The 25,036-nt window shown below is 36.5% G+C and overlaps 1 long non-coding RNA gene across 1 annotated transcript in view; it reads left to right on the top strand.

Moving 5' to 3' along the window:
* The window catches only part of LOC135363739 (uncharacterized), a 196,182-nt gene that overhangs the window by 52,728 nt on the left and 118,418 nt on the right, over positions 1–25,036 (top strand). Inside the window, exon 3 of the long non-coding RNA XR_010409795.1 lies at positions 17,797–17,889. This is a non-coding gene — a long non-coding RNA (uncharacterized LOC135363739). The remainder of the gene's footprint in view (positions 1–17,796; positions 17,890–25,036) is intronic.

A 25,036-nucleotide genomic window follows, 5' to 3' on the forward strand; every position in this document is an offset into this window, starting at 1 on the left:
AAGCCTGGCATATGGTTGCATACACATGCATCATTTGATTTTTGATTTTTTGCAAGGATATTTTAACATTCATGACAGGTAAAAAAAAAAAAAAAGATGAGAGCAGAAATAGAATTGTCTCTCTGGACTTTGACTTTTTGCCTACTATTCTTACCATCACAACTAGCATTAAGAAACACTAGGTCTTAATTGTCAGATGCACAATCTGCAGTATTTAAATGGACCCTGTGGATTTTGGTCCAAAACCAAACCAATTGGTTGCAAGCTATTTTTCTCTTCTATTAGATGTTCTGCTGCAATATTTGCATAAATGTAACCGTGCTGTCCGTCTTTTAACTTTCACTCAATTAATTATGCTTCCAGCCCCCTGCTGATGGACAAAAATGAGACTTCATCTGCAAATAGCTTCAGCAGTTTACAGCTTATTAAATGCCAAAATCTAGTTAAGACAGTTTGAGAATTCTCGTGTCAGGCATTTCAACATGCCATTTTTAACACAAAATTCTTATTAAAAAAAAAAAAAACTACTTCAAGTCAGGGGGAAAAAAATCACTGGTATAAAGGTAATGAACAGATTAGAATTTTATACAAATTGTGTACTTAGCATATGTAGCTTACTCTGAGCACACTTAATTGGTTTGCCTAATAATGAAACTGCTATGAGAAAGACTACCAAGTTGACAAGAAAATGGTCTTTACAAATTACAAACAGCTTTCATCTATGGAACCACCTTTTATAATTTATATAAAAGTCTGTGTATAGTCTAGAAAAAAGAACGATGAATAGGAGTTATATACTCAAATATTCTTTTAAAAATAACTTTTACTTCATGTGACAGGTTTTACATATTACATCAGACATCTGGTGCATTCGTGATCTAGTATTCTTTATGCCATTTGGGGTTAGCTCTTCATTTCAGCCAGAAAGAGAGAGAGAATAATATATCCATTAAAGCCAAATGAATAGATAAAACCTACAGCATTTTGCATCCTACTCTGAAAGGATTGAAATAATTCTTTCCATAATTCAATGTGATAATTTGACCTCCCTACATCCCCATGAGCGTGCTTATGAAATTAGATAAAATCAAGATGTCCTTGAGAAACACGTTTTGTTTTTTTTTTTTTTTTTCCCAATCAGGTGCCTCGCAGTAAACGTTTAGTTTCTGTAGACACTTTATTCTTGGTTTATTTTATAATATTTCTAGTAATAAGATACATGTGATTCAATTTCCTTAGTTTGGGGAGTGGGGGAAAGCATTCTGATTATTCCACTGAAGGAATTAAAATACTTAGATACGTTTGTGTTTAATTCTGCTTTAAGAATATTTTAGCTATTGTCACCTAAGAGTCAGCTTAGGTTCTTATAGCAATTGGCCATCCATCTCAAATCTGAGGTTGTTGATTTCTTTCTTCAGTCTTATGGCCTATCATATGGTACTTTACCGTATTGGATTTTATTGACAAATTGTGTCATGTTTATGTTCTCTTCTTATAAACTACCATGATAGAGCTGAATGTGACATGATGATCTATGACAGAAATGTCAGATTATTTTAAAAGCAATTTATGTCTGATCATATACCAATTAACAGCTTTCATAACAAATCCCCACATATGTAGTTGGCATTTGATCAAAAGCAACATATTTTATTGCTGATATTTGAATATTTGAAACATGTTAAAGGATTCATGATATCCACTCAGTGGCTAGGACTCTGGAAACCCTCAGTGGCTAAAACTATTGCTTTGACACACAATATTCTACATTACTCCAAGCACATGTTACACACCCTCTTTCCAGAGCTTCTGGTAAAAGGCGGGGGGTGGGATAAAAAAAAAAAAAAAAGTCAAGTGTTTTCTGAGTTTTAATGAATCTGGCATGATTTCTTATGTATGTTTGCTATTAGCAACCAGAAGGGTAGATTTCTACAGCTAGATAGAAGCCACCAAGATAATTTGACCCAGAAGGAAAATTTATAGTAGCCGGAGCCTTACATTATGTACAGTGTTTGCAACGATCTGTAAATTGTGTTGTGGACATGGTTAAACAGTTCTGGGATTTCTTGGGACTTCTTTCCATGGGTGATTTATGTGCAACAAGTGGGATGATAGAGCAGAGGGCTTGCTTGACTTTTTGTTTCTTAGTTAAAAATGAAGAATCTTTCATTTTTTTCATTTTCAGAAAGACTTTGAGATATAGCTGTGTGTGTGGTTGTAATGGGAATCTTGGGATGTTTTATGGGTGTCTGTCTATTGGGATATAATAGAATGTAGAGTGTTTCCTCCTCAGCAAACATTTCAAGTATGTTTGTTTTTGTTTTATCTTATTTTGCTTTAGTTTTCTTTCTCTGCCTCTTTGTGCATTATCCCTCATTCATTTCTGGGCTTCTGGTAGAGGATTTGCATTGTTTACAAAGTTGAAGCAGAGTTGAGAAATACTGCTCTAACTATGGCATGGATCTCTCTCTCTCTCTCTCTCTCTATATATATATATATATAGGCTAAAAATTCTACAATGTTCTAGCAAAAATTAAAAAAAATAGAATGTAGAGCAACTGCACCTGATCTGTAAGGCAGGTGATTTGACCGTTTTATCTGCTACAGCAGAATTCTGACCTACTCCTCCAAGAGGGTCACAGATACACAACTTTAGTGCCACAGACATAACCTAGGATTTGTTAGGGAGAAAACCTTAAAAGCAGAGAAGTAACAGCACACATACAATCCTCTGAATTTCCATTATTGCAGAGCACAGACCAGGCATGGGTGTTTGATGTGTGTCATGGTCAAGGTTCCAGCAGCTGAGACCGGCCTTAGCAGCCTGGAGATGGGCCATATGATGGAGTGGGGCTCTTCAAGAAATAACCAGCTTCCCCTAAACCCACCTGTTTGCTTTGCATATTTATAGGTTAGCCTGAGAGGTTGGGGGGTACTTGAGTAAAAGAAATCTATCCTCAAGGGGTCTCCATACCCAGAAACACCACTAAGGATTATGCATACTCAGGCCCTTGTCTGCTGGGAATGATTAAGTCAGGCCAAGGCCGCCTCTCTCAGCAAACTGGCTTCGTGCAACTGAGCCAGCTCTCTAAAAAACCAAAGGCAGAAAGGAAATAGGGCCTAGGGCCATCCAAACTTCTCTCTAATGAAATAGAAACTTAGTCTCAGACTTTTCATGAACTTTTAAAAGTTCTTTCCTCTCCTCCTACCCGTTCAGGAATTTCACATTATCAGTCACCTTTATGGTTAAAAAAAAAAAAAAAAAAAAAATTCTATCTTTGTCCTCTTATGTTTTTCCAGCTTCCTGTTTCCTTCCCCTCATAATCAAACTACTCTGAAGAATTGGCTGCACTCGCTGTCACTTTCACTTCCCTAGCCTCTAAACAAAACTGGCTTCCATATCCACTCCATTGAATCAGTGGTCACTAAGGCCACTAATTACTTTCATAACTCCAAATCCAATGTCCATTACTCAAGTTTTAACACTTTTTTGTAGAACGTGTTCTTCTTTTGGTTATTTTGTCACTACATGCTCTAGGTCCCTTATTGTTGTCACTACCTTACACGTTTCTTTATAAATTCATTCTGTCACTTGACCAGTATATACTGGAGAACTGTAAGACTTGACTCTATCCCATATTTTCTTCTAGAGTCTCACTAGGCAACTTCATCCATGCTTATGGATTCAATTAGTGTCATAAAGGTCATGGCTTCCAAAGCCATAGTCCCATCTAATATCATCCTTGAGCTCCAGAAACATGTACCTTCTTGTTAATATTTCTACTTGGATTTTTCAAATCTACCTCAAACTAAACTCCAAGACAAAAATCATGATTTTCATCCCAACACTGGTTTTCTTGTGTTCTCAAAAACAGTGAGTGATAACACAAAACATCCAGCTGGAATTAACACCTGCCACGTACCTCCCCCATTGTTCTATCCAGTCTCTCAGCAAGTCCTGTCAATTTTACCATGTAAATATCTCCTAAATTTATACATATCTATCACCACATCCTTTACTGCAGTCTTACCTAATATTTGCTTAGATTATCTGTAAACCCTCTCTTATTGCAGCTGGACTTAAATTTTCAAAATAAAATCTTACCATTAAAGCCCCTCAATGACTTTGCATTTTTCTTAGAATAAATTCCTTAACACAGGCGAAGATTTTTGTGATTGTAACCATGTTTATCTTTTCAGTCTCCTCTTGTACTACTTGTTGCGCTTTGCCAACTCTGGCTTCTCTGAAATTCATTCTAACATCTAGAATTATATAGCATGTCTGCTCCATGTCCCTTCCACCAACACCAAGGTTTTCCCATGTTGTCTGCTCCCTTTGTCAGAGTACAAACCCAGTGTTAACAGCCAGTTGTGAGGCCATTCCTTTAACTTCATAGAAGCCTGAGGATTTTCTTTGACCTAATCCTCATTGCAGTGTGAAATCAAGGAGTTTATAGACAGACACGGAATCCAAAATAAATGAGAACCTGAGAATCCGATGTACAGAGACAAGCACCTGTCCCTTATTGAGGTAACTTGCTGAGTAAGGAGTAACTGGTATTAATGAGATACAACTGCACTGGAGAATGGATTCTATTCGCATGTCTCTGAGGGGTACAGAACTATACAATATAAAATCCAAAGGAACTCACAGCTTATTGATTCCCTGTTACAAGGTAGTTTGCCCCAACCTCCTGGGCACAGTAGGCATCCCCAATGTAACTGCTCTGAGGCTTCTACGATGCTTCCGTCGTAAACTTGAGGTCTCTATCTACCCTATCACCTCCCTAAAGCAAAATAAATTGGTGGTGGGTGAAACTCAGTCTACCTCGTATATTTTATCAGGCCGAACTCAAGAACACAGGTGCTGGACAAGCAAAATAGATGTGTCACATGGAGATACATTACTATGTGCACAATAGCCCATTACTTATGGTCTTCCTCCTCCTAATCTCCCCTCCATTAATATTTCTGCAGTGAAAACTTCTTTTAAATAGCAATTTAGGTTACAAGTTTTTACTGGAATTTCCTTCAGATCCCTATGTCTAAAAATAACAGTCTTTCGTGTGATTTATCTACCTAATTTACCTTAGCATCCTCCTTGATTTAAGTTCCAGAAGAGCAGATACCATATCTGTTGCATCTATCCTTGAGTATCCCTAACCCCTATCATTATGCTTGACATGGAGGAGAGTTAGTAAGTACTTGTTAAATAAAAGAACGCAGGGGCAAGTTCTGTGCTATCTCACTATAGTCTAATAACCTGGAGCTTACTGCTACACTGCTGGAAGAAGTAACATTAAGCTAAAACCTAAAGTTGGAGTAGTGATTGGGGAAAATTAAGAGTATTGCATTTCAGGCAGAGAAAATATCTGTTCAGGTTTTGATGTGTGGGGAGGGAGGATGGGGGATCATGCCACACTCAAGAATTGAAAAACAAAATTGAGTAAGGTCAGATTATAGCTAGTGAGACAGGGAGAGAGACTATAGAGTTAATCGAGCATTGAATCAGGAAAGCTTGAGTGGCCATTTTAAAGACACTGTTCTACAACTTAGTTAATGGAACTCACCGAAGGAATGTCAAAAGATTTTATTTTTCCTTCTATCCAACTTGCACCTGAATTCTTAGCCTAATTCCTAACCCATTCTACTGGTAGTACCCTTTGCAACTTCTTAGTCTCATTTTCATTTCTGTTATTGGTACATATTACTTGATGTAAGCTAACACTTATAAGTCACAAAAGCTAAGTGGCTTATACAAAGGAAGTTTATCTTCTAGGTTACTTAATGGTTGAAATTGGTGTAGCTGATGGGTGGGATTTTTTTCTTTACATATTTTTCTCAGAAAACTTGGATTCTTCATTCTTATGACCCTTCTAGCAACTAAAGCTTTGGCCAAGACAGGTACACATTTCTTCCATTCATATTTTACTGGCAACATTTTGGGCCACACTTAATACAGGGTGACTGGGAAATCTATCTAGCTGTGTACCCAAGAAGAAGAAATTCTGAGCCTGGTAGATATTTAGAAATCTCTGCCATAGTTACCTACAACTATCTGTACATACTATACTTACAAAAACAGAAAATACTTCTCCTTTCCACAGAGTGTACTATCTAAAATTTCATTGAGTCTGTGCATTTGGTTCAGTGTCAGGCATCACTGTTTTCTCCATTAGGTCTAATTATGGTTCCTTTCAAGCTGGTCTAAAAGACTTGTTATCTACTTCCATCCTTATACCTCTAGTCCCCAGTATACGCTTTTCTCAAACACTCAATGTACAGCTGTTAAACAGGGACAATAAAATGCAGTTAAAACTCATTCAGGAAAGGGGAAAGTGTGCGATCCAAAGAAGTCACTGTCTGTTAACAATAACAGAACTTTTCTTGGCAGGCATTGTAAGGCACTTTCTCTGCCAGGGGGAATTTTCTTGATTACCTCCCTAGGCCTGTGAATGAATTTCGGAGGGTTCTAGATCCATAGACCCACGAAATCACACATGTAGGAAACCTGCTTTCTTGCCCTTAATGCCCTTTTTGAATGGTTAGATGAGGAAAATAAATAAACTTGTGTTTGAGACCTACATTTTGGGGGTTGGTTTGTTAGAGACACTATCATTTCTCCAGCTAATCATACACATTGCAAAAGCAATGTTAGTTTGAGACTAAAGCCATGTTATAGGAAGGAGGGAGCAGTTGCTTATATGGGGATGTCGTAGCATCAGAAAGAAACAAGAATGTGAATGCTGTGACTAATTCTGTTGGCTGGTTTGTAACAGATAATATGGGGATGATAAAGATGGTGATTTATTTAAAGATCGCTGTGTGGTTTTTAGAGAGAAAAACAATTACAACTAAGAGCTTTCTTTCCATTAAAGAGAATATGAAGTGAGTTAATAAAAGTGATAAGCATGCATTGATCCATTGAGGGGAAGTGATGAATATAGGCCCTGAAACATAATGTTCTCATGTTAAATCTCAAATTTACTAATCAGTGCATTTCTTGAATTAAGAAATGAGACATTAAAAATGTAAGGGTTTTTGAAGGAAAATTAAATACTTGCATGAAACAAATAGCAAAATTGCTTATTAGAAAATCATGTAGTAGTGCAAAGTATTTTCCTGAATTAATGCAAATTCTCTTTGTACATGCCACTGTAGATGACTTTTGTCACAACAGCTCTGGGAAAACACACTACCAGCTATGTTCTAGAGACAAGTTACAATAAGGCTCAAATACAATTTTAAAAATCTTATATTTGTCTTATTCCATCCTTTATTCCAAGTTTCTAAACATTCAGAGCCCACTGCCAACTACTTCTACAATACCTTACTGTCACTAGCTTTCATTCAGTGTCTTCCCAATCAAACTATCTGTTGTGTCTCATTTCTTCAGAACTATATTTTCTTGCATAAGACTTAATTTGATAAATGTGCAGTGTTGATTTTGAGTGATGATATTAGGGTGTCTTCTAGGCTTTATAAGGTAATATCTATCATACAGAGTTTCCTGAAGACATAGCATTAATTCATGTGAATAACATTAAAGATAGGAAGTCCCCAAAGATAGCTTTTTTCACTTCTTCAGTCCACATATTCATTTTTTGAGCACTAGGTCATAGGTACAGGCGTGTATGTAGTAATGAGTTTAATAGTACCTGTCTACACCCTCTACTCTAGCCAATACGTGCTTTAGCAGGCTCTAGAGTATGCCAGGTTCTCTTACCTGTGAGTCTCTGGACATATGTTTCCCCTAAACAGATTATCTGCAATGACTCTTGTGCTTCATTTTCAACAAGTTTTTTAAATACAGCTTAAGATCACTTCTTCATGATCGTGTTTTCCATTCCAGTCTGCTATTCATCAGAGTATCCACTAGCTGTCCTCTAATATATTTGCTTACCAAATTTTATCGTAACTGTTTTCTAGTTTATCCATCTTAACATTAAACTTTGTAAGTTTGAGGACAGTTTATCTTTGTGTCCTTGTAGAAAGCAGCACTTTTCTTATCTTGGTAATCAGATACAAAGAGATGTTTGTGGAATGGGTGAATGAATGAATGAATGAATGCAGGAGTAAATCTGCAAAGGGAACATTGTGGCAGATAAACTATAGTAAGATGGAGCCAATATATGAATTAGAGGTGACATTTATTAGAGGTGCAAATTATGTTTGATCTATTAAAGGTATCTGTATTGTGGCAGACTACCTTTTCTTTCACTATTATAAAATATTCCAAAGAACACCTTGTCATCTGTAATCCTTTTGAAATTCACATTAACATATTCTTCTTTAATTAAAATCTTTCTAAGCCATCAGAATAACCCAATGTTTTGTTTTACTAGGGGCATGAGGAATAAAAATTGACCTTAGACCAGTTTCCAGAACTTCCCGATTCAGTGGACTCATATGGGATCCACCAAATTATTCCTCCCTTGGGCACTAGAATGAGTCTCAAAGCTTGTCACTAGATACAGTCATGAGCAACATCGCCCACACTTTCACGCCTGTGTCTGTTTGTTACCTGTGTCTGGGACAGACCCACATCCCCTATAGTATACTGTCTCAAAGCATATACCATATGTCCTAAGAAAACACCTCAGCCTTACAAGATACATCCTTTCTGCTTTAGCAGTGCTAGATAGGTAGTAGGCCTATCTACTATTCTACAAGGCCATTTTGTCCTGTATTAGATAACTGGGTGCATACTAAAACCAGTGAATTCGCAATGGATTATCTCATTACTTCACACTGGGAAGTAAATTTGGATGCTGTGGTTTGCAGGGTATCATTTGATGAGTATTTCTGGAAAGGACAAGACAAAAGAAATCTAAATCAAGAATGAGTGTCTCTTGATAGGGATTGCATCAAAATACTATCAACTCTTTTCAAAGAAATGGAACAAATAATCCTAAAATTTGTATGGAAATACAAATGGAAAAGACCCCGAATAGCCAGAGGAATGTTGAAAAAGAAAAGCAAAGCTGGTGGCATCACAATTCCAGACTTCAAGCTCTATTACAAAGCTGTAATCATCAAGACAGTATGGTACTGGCACAAAAACACACCTAGATCAATGGAACAGAATAGATAGCCCAGAAATGGACCCTCAACTCTATGGTCAACTAATCTTCGACAAAGCAGGAAAGAAAGTCCAATGGAAAAAAGACAGTCTCTTCAACCAGTGGTGCTGGGAAAATTGGACAGCCACATGCAGAAGAATGAAACTGGACCATTTCCTTACACCACACATAAAAATAGACTCCAAACGGTTGAAAGACCTAAATGTGAGACAGGAGTCCATCAACATCCTAAAGGAGAACACAGGCAGCAACCTCTTTGACCTTAGCTGCAGCAACTTCTTCCTAGAAACATCGCCAAAGGCAAGGGAAGGAAGGGCAAAAATGAACTATTGGGACTTCATCAAGATAAAAAGCTTCTGCACAGCAAAGGAAACAGTCAACAAAACCAAAAGACAACCGACAGAATGGGAGAGGATATTTGCAAATGACATATCAGATAAAGGGCTAGTATCCAAAATCTATAAAGAACTTATCAAACTCAACACCCAAAGAACAAATAATCTAATCAAGAAATGGGCAGAAGACATGAACAGACATTTTTCCAAAGAAGACATCCAAATGGCCAACAGACACAGGAAAAAGTGCTCAACATCGCTCGGCATCAGGGAAATCCAAATCAAAACCTCAATGAGATACCACCTCACACCAGTCAGAATGGCTAAAATTAAGTCAGGAAACGACAGATGTTGGCGGGGATGCGGAGAAAGGGGAACCCTCCTACACTGTTGGTGGGAATGCAAGCTGGTGCAGCCACTCTGGAAAACTGTATGGAGGTTCCTCAAAAAGTTGAAAGTAGAGCTACCATATGACCCAGCAATTGCACTACTAGGTATTTACCCCAAAGATACAAATGTAGTGATCCGAAGGGGTACGTGCACCCTGATGTTTATAACAGTAATGTCCACAATAGCCAAACTATGTAAAGAGCCAAGAGATCCATCGGCAGATGAATGGATAAAGAAGATGTGGTATATATACACAATGGAATATTATGCAGCCATCAAAAGGAATGAGATCTTGCCATCTGCAATGACGTGGATAGAACTGGAGGGTATTATGCTGAGCGAAATAAGTCAATCAGAGAAAGACATGTATCACATGATCTCCCTGATATGAGGAATTCTTAGTCTCAGGAAACAAACTGAGGGTTGCTGGAGTGGTGGGGGACAGTGGGAGGGATGGGGTGGTTGGGTGATAGACATTGGGGAGGGTATGTTCTGTGGTGAGCACTGTGAATTGTGTAAGACTGTTGAATCACAGACCTGTACCTCTGAAACAAATAATACATTATATGTTAAAAAAAAGAAGATAGTAGGAAGGGAAAAACAAAGGGGGGTTATCGGAGGGGGAGACAAACCATGAGAGACTATGGGCTCTGAGAAACAAACTGAGGGTTCTAGAGCGGGGGGTGGTGGAGGGATGGGTTAGCCTGGTGATGGGTATTAAAGAGAGCACGTATTGAATGGAGCACTGGGTGTTATACGCAAACAACGAACCATGGAACACTACATCAATGTGTGGTGATTAATACAACATAATAAAAAAAAAGTTAAGGAATGTTTGCTAACTATGTTTTCCCCCTGACGGAAGGGTCCAATTTCACCAGTATGCTGAAGACTGGCAGTGTGGAACTATATCAGGAACTCTGGGCTGTTAAGTATTTGAGAACTCAGCAGTGAGTTGAGTGAACTCATCCTTGGTAAGGGAATGTTTGTGTTTCTTACACCATGAAGATCCTTAACCCCTGAGACTGTTTCCATGAGAACAAGCTGCTTTGTCGTTTTGTCTGTTTTAGTCCTTATTTTGCTGCATCACAGCCTGGAGCAGGGTCTGGCACGTGACAGAAACGTAAATATTTGAATTAATAACCCCTTTGTCCATGGGTGCTTTGTTTTTGAGCCCATTTTTTTTTTTTCTGTACCAGTTAGGCTGACAAAAAGAGCAAGTAACATCCTTAGTATGTGTTCTGACCGTTTTATTATTTAAAAAATACATCATCGCTGATACATCTTTGAGAATTTGCACAGAAATAGTTGATCTCAGATTCTGGGCTATTCCAAAGTGTGCTTCTATGAATCTCTTCCCATCGTCCTTTTCACTAATCACTGTACAGCTTAGCCACTGCCCAAGAATATGTATAGCTGTGCCTCATCCTGTCTTTTCTAAAAACTATGAGAACCATATCTACTACTTGGAATTATGTTTATAAGATTTCCTCATCTACTAGTCTATACAGGCTCCAGAATCTAGGCTCTAATTCTGACTTTTTATTCAAAAGCTTGGTGTGTGTGTATGTGTGTGTGTGTGTGTTTGTTTTTGTTTTGTTCTTTTCTTTATCAGGCTATTGGATAGAAGTAAATGCCCTATGTGACATAGATTGGAGAGATGACTTTCAGAATAGTTTCTTTGCTCTTCTTCCATGCCAGAGGAAAATCACCTGATAAGCCGGAATTGACATGGTTTCTTTAAACTTAATCGAAGAACCTGGTTGTCATAGACCAAGTGGCATAATGGCAGCAGGACAGAGTTAACAATTACATCTCTGGAAATGAACTGACACTGAGGTGCTTGAATATGCCTAATGAATAAGTGGGTTCCCAGAAACAAATGTGACAGGCAAAGTACTGAGGCCTCATTTGATTTTTATAACAATCCAAACAAAAAACACCTACTTTCAGCAAACAGAAGGGTTCAGACACCATATTAGAGACTCTTGGATCTTAATTTTATATACTTGAGTCATTTCACAGAGTTCTTGAATGAAGGATAGGCTGAAGGTGCCCTTGAGCAAGGACTCAGTATTGGTCTTTTGAACAAACAAGAACAACAGGTGCTTCTCACTTTCTGTCTCTTATACAACTTACACCTTCGCCAGTAGCATAGAAAATTTTAGCTCATCATTTCTGTATGATAAATAACTGTAATTTCATTTCACTTTTCTCATATTGAAATCTTCTTCCATTTTAGAATTTATATTACCTCCTTGACACACAATTATGAAGTCTTAGAAAGCTATAATCAAGTTTTATTCATTTTTTCCCAACATCATACCTTCCCCTATATTTGCTGCATTTCACTGAATGGAAAATGTAGTTCCTTTCAAAGTATTTTTTTTTTCTACTTAAAAACAATGAACCATAATAAAGCCTATTTTAGAAATGTGCTTTCTCTCAATTTCATCATTTTTTAGACTTAGCATGTTCCTAAACAATGATTAAATGAAGGAAGAATATGGGGGGAAATTCCCAAATCTTTACGTGTGGCAAAATGGTAGGTTATTTAAAAATGAAAACAAATATACTTTAAAATATGAATAAGTGCTCTAGGTCTTCGTTCTGTGTTAACATTGTTGGACCATAGACAGATACATTGGCCAACTAACCATTGAGACCAGCTTTGTCAATGGTAACCAAGAGTACAAGCAGAAAAGAGGAAGCAATTGCATCATGTTCATGATCAGTAGAAAATGTAGCATGATGAGATACGGAAATTTGAAAGCATTTTCTCGTTTTGATATCCCAAAATACATCAATACATTAATTTTTAAAATCCAAATAAATTGCATCATTCTTTATTAAAATCAATCATTACCTTTCCAATAAAATCAAAATTCCGTAGTGTGAAATATGAAACCGATCATGATTTTGTCTCCGTGCCAGTTCTATGGCTTTATATCTCACTATAAGTCATCTCTCTTTTCCAGTTTATTTCTTCTCCTTTGCCTCACTTTGGGTTTTCTAGAAGCAGATCCTGAGATGAAGTTTGGGAAAAACTGTTAGGGAGTGGGAAGGTGGGACAGAATATGTGAGAAAATGTGTGCTGTCAAGCAAGTTAATGTTGGGGGGAACTGGAGTTGAATCCTGTGGGAACTCTGGTAACATGGAAGACCACAGCCTCGGAGCTGTCCCGTAAGAGGAGTGATTGTGCCAAACTCCAGCAGCCATTGTGTAGTCACGGATTCCTTTCTAAAAGTTTAGTTACCTGGGCGCCTGGGTGGCTCAGTCGTTAAGCGTCTGCCTTCGGCTCGGGTCATGGTCCCAGGGTCCTGGGATTGAGCCCCGCATCAGGCTCTCTGCTCCGCGGGAAGCCTGTTTCTCCCTCTCCCTCTCCCCTTGCTTGTTTCCTCTCTCGCTGTATCTCTCTCTCTGTCAAATAAATAAGTAAAATCTTTAAAAAAAAATAAAAATAAAAATAAAAGTTTAGTTACCTGACTTATCTCTATTATACCATGAATATATATTGTTAGCTTCCTATTCAGCTTTTTGTTTTGTTTTGCCATGGGAACAAATGCTCAAATTTCTGAAAATTAATAATTATGATGTCAAAAAGTAGAACTCTATAGTGTAGATCTGAAAATGTGAATGAATACTTCAAATCTCGGTTTTTATGGGGGAAAAAAAACCTGGAAGAACATTCATAAGGAGCATAATGAAAGTCTACATACTCATCCTTACATCTCTTAGTCTTTTTCTCTGGAAAATTAGAACAAAGTAAGCAATTTTAGCAAAGATGCTATGCAGGTTTATGTTTTGTTTGGGTTCTCAATGAGAATGGAGGAAACTCTTCACTATTTTGGTTTTCATTTGCTTTTTACTGTTATGATGTCAAATCATATACAGTATATCACAGTAAAAGCAAACATGTTAACCTTATGGTGCTTTTTTGAGTGTTAATGATGATGTTTTTCGTTATTTGTTTTTGGAACAAAGCATTATGGTGCCAATGGAAAAAATAAGCCTTGTAAAACATTTTATCACCTATTCATCTTAAACAAAAGTTTCATATATTTCAATATGGTGCAATATTGCAGTACAGAATTACGCAAACTAAAAGGCATTTCCACCTGCAGAAAAACTGATTGTTATTACAGAAGTGGAGGAATGAAAGCAGATGAAGAAAGTCACCTGTGTTGTATTGTGGCAATAAGTTTTTTTTTTTTTTTTTTTAAAGATTTTATTTATTTGAGAGAGAGAGAATGAGAGACAGCATGAGAGGGAAGAGGGAAGAGGGCAGAGGGAGAAGCAGACCCCTTGCTGAACAGGGAGCCCGATGCGGGACTCGATCCCGGGACTCCAGGATCATGACCTGAGCCGAAGGCAGTCGCTTAACTGACTGAGCCACCCAGGCGCCCCAATGGCAATAAGTTTTAAAACATTCATAATCTAGTGATGTCAGTAGCTCAGTTATGATCAAATATATATTTTCATTTTGTGTCAATGTGCTGGCCCATGCTGACAACAAGTAAGATACCATCAATCATAAAGTGAGAAAATAAAGCTAAAAGCAAGTGACACAAACTACAATACTGAGTGTTATTCTATACTAAACAAAGTTTGTAAATCATCTTGAAAGATATAAACAAGTATTGGATCCCAGAAGAATCTATATAAAATATAAGCTCCTAATATCAAATCTAAACTGTGCTGAATAATATTTTGCACATGTGGTCTGTAATGTGGTCTCCTATTTAGAATTCTGGATTCCAACACTTAATTGGTTATAAATCTTACCTCTCTGGACCCACTGCCTGATGTATAGAGTGTGAAAAATAAAAGCCCTCTCAAAGAGTTGCTGCTTTTTTTCAGAGCATCATTTCTCAAGGTAGGCGCTGTGAGCGTCCCACCTCAGAATTTCTCACGCACATGCTGGAAAACCATGACAGTGTCTAGCTGAGTGAGGATCAGAAGGATCAGTGGGAAAGGGGGGAATCCACATTTTTAACAAGCTCTACTGCTGATTTTCGAGACCTCATTGCTAATCTAGTGAAGATTTTGGTGGGACTTTAATTTTATAAGTTTATTATGTTCTGAGATCCTTTCTCAAGTATTTGAATACTGATGTTACAAAAGATGATAAATGATTTTTTTTTTCTAAGCCAGATAAAAGACCTTTTAAAAATACTATAGTCAGGAATAAACCTGTTTCACATAATACTTTGGCAAAAGAGTGTTTCAAAACTATTGTGAAAGAAAATGAAATTTTGAAGTATTTTAAGTTGTCTTAAGGAGTGCTCATTGTTTGCCATCTGTGTCTGTATATAGTTATCTTTGTCTAGGATTGCTGTTCTTTTAAAATTTTGGTTCTCAAGTCCCATAACTGTTCCTATTCAGGCACTGTTCTACTATAGCTGCAAAATTTCAGGTCTGGCTGTAAAATAATAAGGTTAAGCATGTAGAATATAACTCTCCTGACTACTAAAGTACTATTTATTCTGTCTTATTCCAAAGGTACTTAAAATACTTAAAATACATCCCTTCCAGATGAGTGTTTTTAAAAGTAGTACCAAAGGTATATAAGAACATTGTATTATATAGAAATATATTCTGTAAGTTACTCCAAATTCAACTTCCACCCGATGCAAATAATAAAAGGACAAAAGAATACTTCTGGAGCTGTTAGATGTGTTTATGGCATAGATGGGTGATTTTATGGATGCATCCTTATTTCTGAACTTCCCAAGTTGTATACACTAAATATATACAGTTTTTATGTCATTCATACTTAAAGTGGTATTTTTAGGAGGCAATTAATGAATAAATTAGTGGACTAGGTAAAATCTGAGGTAATAAATTTTTCTGTGTGCTCTGAATTGATCATGTGACCCAGTTTATATACCTTAACATATAAAAATTCACAGTATAGAGTTCTCAAAGAAAGCCAGCTTCCATGATCTGTGGTCCTTGGGCTCGCACTCAAGGTTTGGATGCCACCCCTACTGGCTCCCATAATAACCTGTGAATAACTCTGTTGTCACTCTCCATACAACATTTTAAATATCTGTGAATTGTCATCCCACTGGACTATAAAATCCCAGAGAACGAGAGATGTCTTTCTTGGCATCTCCAAACACTAATTTGAGTACTCAATAAGTATTAATTAAATGTTATGAATAAAGGAGCACTCCCTATACAAAAGTGGGAGCTACCTTCATTTCATCTTTTGAGAGAAATAATTCCAATGTCCCAGGTTCCACTCATTAGTGATAAACTCTTGTTTTGCAAAGAGATTCACTTTATCTTTCTGCAAGTTGAACTCTTGGTTCCTGATAAAAACTCACAATTTACATACGTAGATTACCTTCTCCCAGGGACTGTCCTTAAATTCACAACATATAGTAGATATGGAATGGAGATCATTTAATTCCCCTAAAATATACTGTGGAGAAAGCAAAGTTCAACTCAGCTTGTCAAACTACAGAGTTAAACCATTGCATGAGCTTTTACAAATTCCGTAGCTTAGATTACTATACAATAAGTCATTATATAAATAGGATCTGTTTCAGCCAAGAATATTTTAATTTGGTTACATATATTCTCTGGTAGTACTCATGATCTAAATAGGATACCACATAAAACTTGAGAAAATTGCTAGAAACTTAAAGCTGGCAAAGGTTGCTTGCAAAGAGGGGAAAAAATAACTGAGGTAGCAGTAAGGTTCATGTCACCATGTTCTACGAATCTTAGAATATCTGAGGACATTTAGACATAGAGTTCTTGTACCATTAAACTTTTTGTTCTGAGGTGTTTTTTTTAGATTTGAGTTTTCACAGATCAATAAAGTTGGCTTGCATTTGTTCTGTTTTAGGTATAGTTTTCATCTGGTCCTTCGTAGCTATTTCTTCTGTATTGTTAGAATGCCATACTTTCTTAGTAGTTTCTAAATGGGAATCACTTTAATAAATTTTGCTAATGTTACTGGGGGGCCCTTTGAACACTTAGGACCTTTTCAGCTCAGAAATGTTCTGTTTACATTTATTCTTTTTTCTTATTTTTCATAAGAAATACTACTTGCATGGACTCTTGACTTTTGTCACCCAAATCTATTATTTTCTCATATTTCTGTTTTTTTTTTTAACCAAGGAATTATTTGAATTCTATTGGTATTTCTCAAGTGTGAGCTGTGTATCAATGGTTTTCTACTCTATCAAGTTTGGCATTACAAATACGTCTTTTATACAGGATTAATCCTCTCCCATCCCCCCCAGTATTTTTTTTTTTTAAGATTTTATTTATTTTAGAGAGAAAGAGCATGGTAAGAGGGAGAAGAGGAGGAGAGAATCCCAAGCAAACTCCCTGCTGAGCACAGTGCCTGACGCAGGCTCGATCCCATGACCCAAGATCATGACCTGGGTTGAAATCGAGTCAGATGCTTAGGGACACCTGGGTGGCTCAGTTGGTTAAGCGTCTGCCTTTGGCTCAGGTCATGATTCCAGAGTGCTGGGATCGAGTTCCACATCAGTCTCCTTGCTAAAGGGGGGAGCCTGCTTCTTCCTCTGCCTGCCACTCCCCCTGCTTGTGTACTCATGCTTTCTTTCTGTCTCTCTGACAAAGTCTTTAAGAAAAAAGTCAGATGCTTAACCGACTGAGCCACCTAGTTGCCCCATTATCTGACCTTGTGACTTACTTCCCTCTGAGGCTTTTGTTGTTGAGGTTTTGATTTTGTTTTTTTTTTTTTTTTCCATCCATTTCCTCTAATTTTATTCTTCTTTAAGGGAGGTTATGAGTTCCTATCTATTGGAATCAATGAATAATTTTTCAAGAAATATATTCAATTTCTTTTAGCAACATTCCTTTGTTGTGCTATGGAAATTTCACAAAGACTGTTTTTCCCCTCCTTTCACTTGATTTGATAATGCATTTTCTATCCAACTCTATAGGAGGAGAAGTTTTGTGTGTCGCCTTTAGCCCATTCCCTGTTCTTGTGATCCATGCAGGGAGAAGCAGAGAGCCTGTGAATGAGGCAGGCAGTCTTCCATTGTCACTGCACTTCTGGATGGGATGCTGACTGTTCTGAAGAACCAGAGGAGGTATGTAACTTTAAAAAGTAATAATTCCACTAATGACATCAACCAGTACAATTTTATAAGTACCCTCTATATACCAGATGCAGTACTCCTATTGACTCTCATTCAGTTATTGACCCTGAAGTTTAGGTATTGTTATTACTGAATCTTATAGAGGAGAGGACTAGAGGTAGATTTAAATTGTTCTTTTCATGTATTAAATTTTGATAGAAGAAAAAATATGGATAGTCAAGTAATGAAAGAACAAAGCTTTGATAAACAAACATGAAAGAACGAAGCTTTGAGAAACAAACATGGGGTCGAATTCTGTAGTTTTCAGTATTCATTCCAAAATACTCATACAAGAGTAAATGCAAATTAAAATGTGTTGTGAGAACTAAACATTAGTGATTTGGTGATGTGTCTGTAAAACTTAATCCGAAGTGGTATTTACATAAGTGGATCTTCAAGACGTGATCAGCCTGTGCAGTTTTATTTCTCCAACATTGTCTGAGGTAAATGAACACTAATGCAATAAAATTACTTTTAAACTATTGCTATTAGGAAAAATTTATTGAACTTTTTTTGGCCATTTTACCTGGTCACGTTTTCATTTCAGTCTCACATATACAGATGTCTTTGGCACTTCAGTTTTTCTTGCATAGTATGGGGGGAATGTGCTATATAGTTGTTTAATAATGTTTGCTGTTTCTATTTAAGCTTCTTGAAAATAGGTTAAGGGCAGCTAAATGGATCAGGATTATGTTGTAATTAGTATTAGTAAAATCTAATACTTCTTTGCCTAAATCACAGTATGCTTTTCCTCAATTTACTTTCATCAAAGTAAGTCATTATTCAAGAACATATAATTAGCTTGTTTTAATCTTATCATTTTCAGATACCTGCTAAAGTAATTAGCTTTCTTTTCTTTTTAGTTAAAAGATAGCTAAAGGATCAATGCACAATACATCATTTTCTATTCCACAACACCAATTACTTTGACCCTCAGTGTAAATTTATTGATTTTTCTTAATAGTACATTATCACCAGTTACTCACAGCATGGTATTTATTAATTAGTAAGAGAAATATAGATTCATTTATGAATAGCTATCCTTTTAAGTTGCTTGTCTAGAATGTGTGGTAGTATGGTTGGTACCTGCTAATCGCATGTAGAATTTAAGAATTCAGGTTTATTTGTCATTCCCAAGGTTTCCATATTTTTCCTCTTGAGATGCATCATAAACTCAAAGTTAGTAAAAATAGAATTTCTTATGTAAATTAATAAAAGTTTCATTTTTCTGGCTTTATTCTCAAACTGATTTCATTTCTTTTTCTTATGACCAAGAAATACAAAGCAGGTGCATTGAATACCTCTTTATAATATTGGTTATTGCAATATTGTATCAAATTGAAATGATAAAGATGAAGTACATATAACTTGGTATAATGAGGGAATACACTTTTTGGTTATTTTTGTGCATTTATTAACCTCCTACTTTGAAACTTTCTAGACAGCAAAGAAAGAAAATGAAAGATAATTTTGAATTTTCTCATCCACAGTCAGGGCTTATTTTACCATTTATTCAGTTTTGTTCACTTGCCTGGCATTAAAGATGCATAGTTTTTGCCATAGAAGTCTTAGACAGTTCTTATTTTATTCGTAGGTACTTCATTGGTTTTATTGATGTCTTTTATGAAATATGTTTGTACAATTGGCTATTTATGTGTTATGTAATTCCTTTTAGTGTTTTAATGGATTTCAAGGGAGGAGAACAAAGCAAAATATCTTCATTTTCTGTTTTTTTCATTTTTATCTAAATGTGAATTTTTAAAACCTCAAACTTGAGCAGCATCATTGCACCCTTATATAATTAATTAAAATTCATATTGCTTCAGTGAGCTGCAGAAACTGTAATTCAGTACTGAAAGTAGTGCATGGCTTTAGCAGACTGTCCTGAAGGAATTAAGTTTACATATCAGAAATGTTAACATTAGGGTTACCAGTGTCTATATATTATCTACATTATGCTTTACTAAGTTTACTAAGAAGAGTAAGTTCCTTGTAAGTAGCTTTGAGGACCAACATGCTCCCTGTTCTCTTCCCTACATCATTACTATGCTATTGATCTTGAATAGGATTTTTATTTTCCCTGCTGTTTAAATCCATTATTATTGATAATTATGTAAAACACAGTTGGAAGGACCATCAAATGAGTAAATACAGATGTACTCAGGCCTTGCTGAAGATAGGGTGAATTTTGTTTTACATTTTGATTACTAGAAAAGTGTAACGTACGTGTGTGTGTGTGTGTGTGTGTGTGTGTGAGAGACAGTAACATAGATCACTTTCATGGGCTTAGTGCCCTGAATATTTCTTTAGGGCTGGTGTTACCAGTTAGTAGTTTTGACTAGGTCAAGTGTTAACTCTTAGTTCTTGGCTTATGTAAAGTAGTTTTGAAAGAAAAACAACCTAAATCCTATCATGTACAAAACAGAATACTAACTGATACGTTGATTCAGTGATGACTGTTCACCTCTCTGTTTTATATGATCACCATTGCCTTCTTCAAAGCCCTAACATCTGTGAAGGGAGCTTCTTCTGTATTTCTGTCATTCTGTGAGCACTCCTTACCGCTTTCCTATTATGACAGCCTTGATGTTCCAGCCTATAAATATAATTATATCTCAGTACTTTTCTTGGTATTGTTTCAGAGTTGAGGCTCTCGAACCAGACATTGCGTTTCAGCCTAGATCCCAACACTTTACAACTGTATGAACTTGGGCAAATTGGCTTTACTACTCTGTGCCAGTTTCCTCATCTTTATATGACAAAATAGTAATTGCCTCATTATTATGTTTCTAACTGTAAATATATTATTTTACATATATTGGCTAGTACGACATCTGACATTCTTAGCAAGTATACTGTGAATTTATTCCCTCCCCATTGGGGCTTTTACCTTCTGTATTGGTTCAACATGTATTATTCCAAGTAACTCCATCAAATGTCATGATGATTTTGTAAGTTTTATAACTTTCAGATTTAATGATTCAGTGAAATTAATTGGATTTTTTTTTTGGTGTTGCATTGTATAAGTTTGTGTGAATTGGTTGCAATTTATTAAACTTTAAACAAAAATGAAATAAGGAAATTCTATCACTGAATGTCCACACAGTGAATATTAAAATTTCTAAAAACCTTGAGGTGCCTGGGTTGCTCACTTGGTTAAGCATGTGATTTCAGCTCAGGTCATGTAGTCGGGGTCCTGGGATCGAGCCCTGCATCAGGCTCTCTACTCAGTGGGGAGTTTGCTTCTCCCTTTCCCTTTGTCTGTACTCCAGCTTGTGCTCTCGCTCTTTCTCTCTCAAAAAAATCTTAAAAAAAAAAAAGTTTTTTCTAATAACCAATGTTTAGGCACTCAATTTTTGAATCAAAAGGAATTTGGATAAATGTTTAAAGTGAAAAAAAATTCAGGTTAAAACAAGAATTTATAGTTAAGAATTTATAGTTACTGGTATAAAATGCTTTCATAATATTTCATCATATTATAGCTCTGAAATTTTTGTGTGCATTATCAGTGGAAAGTGTTCTCTTAAAATGTATAAAGTCACATAATTTAAGTGACTACAATTTATCAGAGTTTAGTTATTTAAACTTAGTGTAGACCACTTAATTTTTAAACAAAAAATTCAAAAGTTATAGAAATAACCAGGCTAAAAATTAGTGTATAAATCAGGGAAGGAGGCATTGTATGAATAGGGAATGTGCTTAGTCTCCGATCAGCTCCTCCATGTAAAGTGTTTCTGTATTCTGTGATTCTGTCCTATTTCTTGGGTGGCTCATTCTGTTTATGATAAGACGGTATAACTTTTTTTTGGATATGACTTTATCTTACTGTGTTGGGAACTTTTGTTCCGTTCTTTCCCTTCAACGAATCTTTTTTTTTGTGCTAGACAATGAAGTCCATTTTCTAATAAGGCTGATAGGACCCTGGCCTGTGAGGTTGATTCTTTGTCTTTGGCTGTGTCAATCCAGACAATTAAGATGAAAAGCACATTTATATGAAAGTAGAAAACTGAGATTACAGAAAGCAGTGTTAGCTTTTGTTATCTTAGTAATGTTCTAAATTTTATTTGCTCTGGTTGTCAAGAATAGTGGAGTACAAGGGATTTCTTTCACAAAAGTTAGTTCACCTGAAAGTGAGGTTGATTTATTTAAGAGACAGGAAGAGCATAATTGATGGGGCCTGTGGCCCTGCTATCTGTTTTACATGCTTGCATGATTTCATAGGGTTTTTCCCCTATGAGTGGCTGTTTTTCCATGTGTTTGGAAGGGCTGGAGTAGGGAAAGCAGTAGGGGAGGTGGAAGAGAAGGAGAAAATTATTGAAAAAAATACATAATCCCAATGGAATGATAACTCCTGGATTGTTGCCACACTAATTTCCACCCGTCTTATTTGTTGTACAGTGTCTGTGACTTCATTATGAAGTGATTCTGCACTAGAGTATTCTAAGCATGTATATTTTTAGAGGATATTTTGATATATGTATATCATATTATGTATATATTACATATATATTAGATATATGTTTATATACATAGATTTTCCATTTCCGTGTATCTGTGTGTAGTATACACAAAGATATAGATGATATAGATATGGACCCAGTCTCCCTGTCTATGGAAATTACAATTGTATGCTTTATTATATTACCTCAAGAAATAGTATTATGGGGTTGTTTTCCTTTGTTGTCATAAAAATAGATGTAGCAAAGACTGAGAATACCAAACTGGTTTCAAGTAATGTTTCCATTCTAAATGATTATTAGTAGTTTCCCAAAACCTTGGATTAAGAGGTCCTGAAGACTTGTTCTGGTAAAATGGGACAGAACTGTGACTAATGCTAAATATCTGAGAGATACTGTATGTATGTATAGCACTGAGCTGTATGCTTTCCACCCCTGTCTAGATAATCAGGCATTAAGAAATGTTTATTTCTGGGGTGCCTGTGTGGCTCAGATGGTTAAGTGTCTGCCTTTGGCTCAGGTCATGATTCCAGGGTCCTGGGATCGAGCCCCACATCGGGGAGCCTGCTTCTCCCTCTGCCTCTCTGCCTGCTCTTTCTCTCTGTATCTCTGTGTCTCAAATGAGTAAATAAAATCTTTTAAAAAAAGTTTATTTCTTCATATTTTAGTAGTTATTTTAATCTTAGCACTTAGCCTAAGTTTACTTGCATATTCAATTCTTTCCAGAATATTTTTGCTTTCACACATATTTCTCACAGGTGTTTAATGTCTGTGACCTTTGAGTCTGGAATTATTCTTTTATTCTTTCATTCTATACATGATTCATAGACCACTATGCATCTAGGTGTGCAACTCCTATACCTAGGTCATCATGTTTGACTCCTCCTACTCTGTGCCTCTCCCATCATATTCATTCATGGGGCACATTGATATAGCCTCCAAATTAAGAGCCACAAATGTATAGATGCAACCTTACCAAAGACTCAGATTACTAATCAATCAACATTGTGGCTCCGTCAGTGACAATTTGCATTTGGATTAAAATTTGTCATTTGGATTCCAAATATTTATCAACTATATCCACTCTTTTTTTTATTTTTATTTTTGAATACTTCTTTTTTTTTTATTCTTATATTAATCCCCATACATTACATCATTAGTTTTAGATGTAGTGTTCCATGATTCATTGTTTGTGCATAACACCCAATGCTCCATGCAGAACATGCCCTCCTCAATACCCATCACCAGGCTAACCCATCCTCCCACCCCCCTCCCCTCTAGAACCCTGTTTGTTTTTCAGAGTCCATCGTCTCTCATGGTTCGTCTACCCCTCCGATTTCCCCCGCTTCATTCTTCCCCTTCCGCGACCTTCTTCTTCTTCTTTTTTTTTCTTAACATATATTGCATTATTTGTTTCAGAGGTACAGATCTGAGATTCAACAGTCTTGCACAATTCACAGCGCTTACCAGAGCACATACCCTCCCCAGTGTCTATCACCCAGTCACCCCCTCCCTCCCACCCCACCCCCCACTCCAGCAACCCTCAGTTTGTTTCCTGCGATTAAGAATTCCTCATATCAGTGAGGTCATATGATACATGTCTTTCTCTGTTTGACTCCAAGCTAAGCCCGCAGGGCTCAATCTTATGACCTTAAGATCACACCCTGAGCTGAAACCAAGAGTCAGTCACTTAACTGACTGAGCCACCCAGGCGCCCCTCTCCACTCAATTCTAACTCAACTTCTACCTTCCTCATTCAGGCCAGTGTGAACCAGGATTGTGGTAGTGACTTCCTCACTGGCATCCTTGACTCCAGTCCCATTTTGCCTTTCTGTTAATCTCCAGAAAGTCACCAGATTGACCTATATAAAGCAAAATCCTAAAATGATCCTCCCTCCCTGATTCAATTTCACTGTCTCTCCATTGCCTCAAAATAGAAACTCCTCTGTATCCTCACAAAAAAACATGATCTGATCCTTGCCTACCCCTCCATTCTCATCTCAACCTCCTGCCTCACTTTTAGTCCTTTACGTACGTACTTCATGATATTTGTCATCTCAGTTTTGGTTGTTGCCTACTTGTCTAAAATTAGTGATTCGTTCATTTAAAAATATCTATTGAAGACTTTCTATGTGTTGGGCGCCATATAAGACACTAGGAATGCCTATTTTTTCACCTCCCAAAATTTCACTTAGCAAATGCTTATTTTTCCAGCATCACTTCACCAACGGAGATTCTTCCCACTGTTTGTCTTCCCTCTGCAGACTGGATAATATAACTATTCCCTGTTCCCTTTGTATTATTGACCTCTTTTTTGTTGTGTAAATGGCATTTTATTATATAGCTGAGTATTTTACTAATAGAACATTTATGTTTAAATTTTCTTTTGAAATGTGTTTTTTAATATTATACATAAGCATAAAACCATGATTTATAAATGTTAATTTTTGAAAAGCATAATATTTCTGTAATAATTGGTTACAAACCTTCATTTTTATTACCTGTGTGACATTATTTGAATTCATATTGCCTCAATTTTTCCATCTTTAAAGATCGAAGATACCACCGTGCCCAACATAATAGACATCAATAATACCAGCATAGGATTCCTATTTCAAACTTAATATCCTATGAGTTGAGTT

The sequence above is a fragment of the Mirounga angustirostris genome, unplaced genomic scaffold (genome assembly GCF_029215605.1).
Source record: "Mirounga angustirostris isolate CCGP_5_RB_7025 unplaced genomic scaffold, mMirAng1.0.hap1 SCAF_3, whole genome shotgun sequence".
Taxonomy (NCBI): domain Eukaryota; kingdom Metazoa; phylum Chordata; class Mammalia; order Carnivora; family Phocidae; genus Mirounga; species Mirounga angustirostris.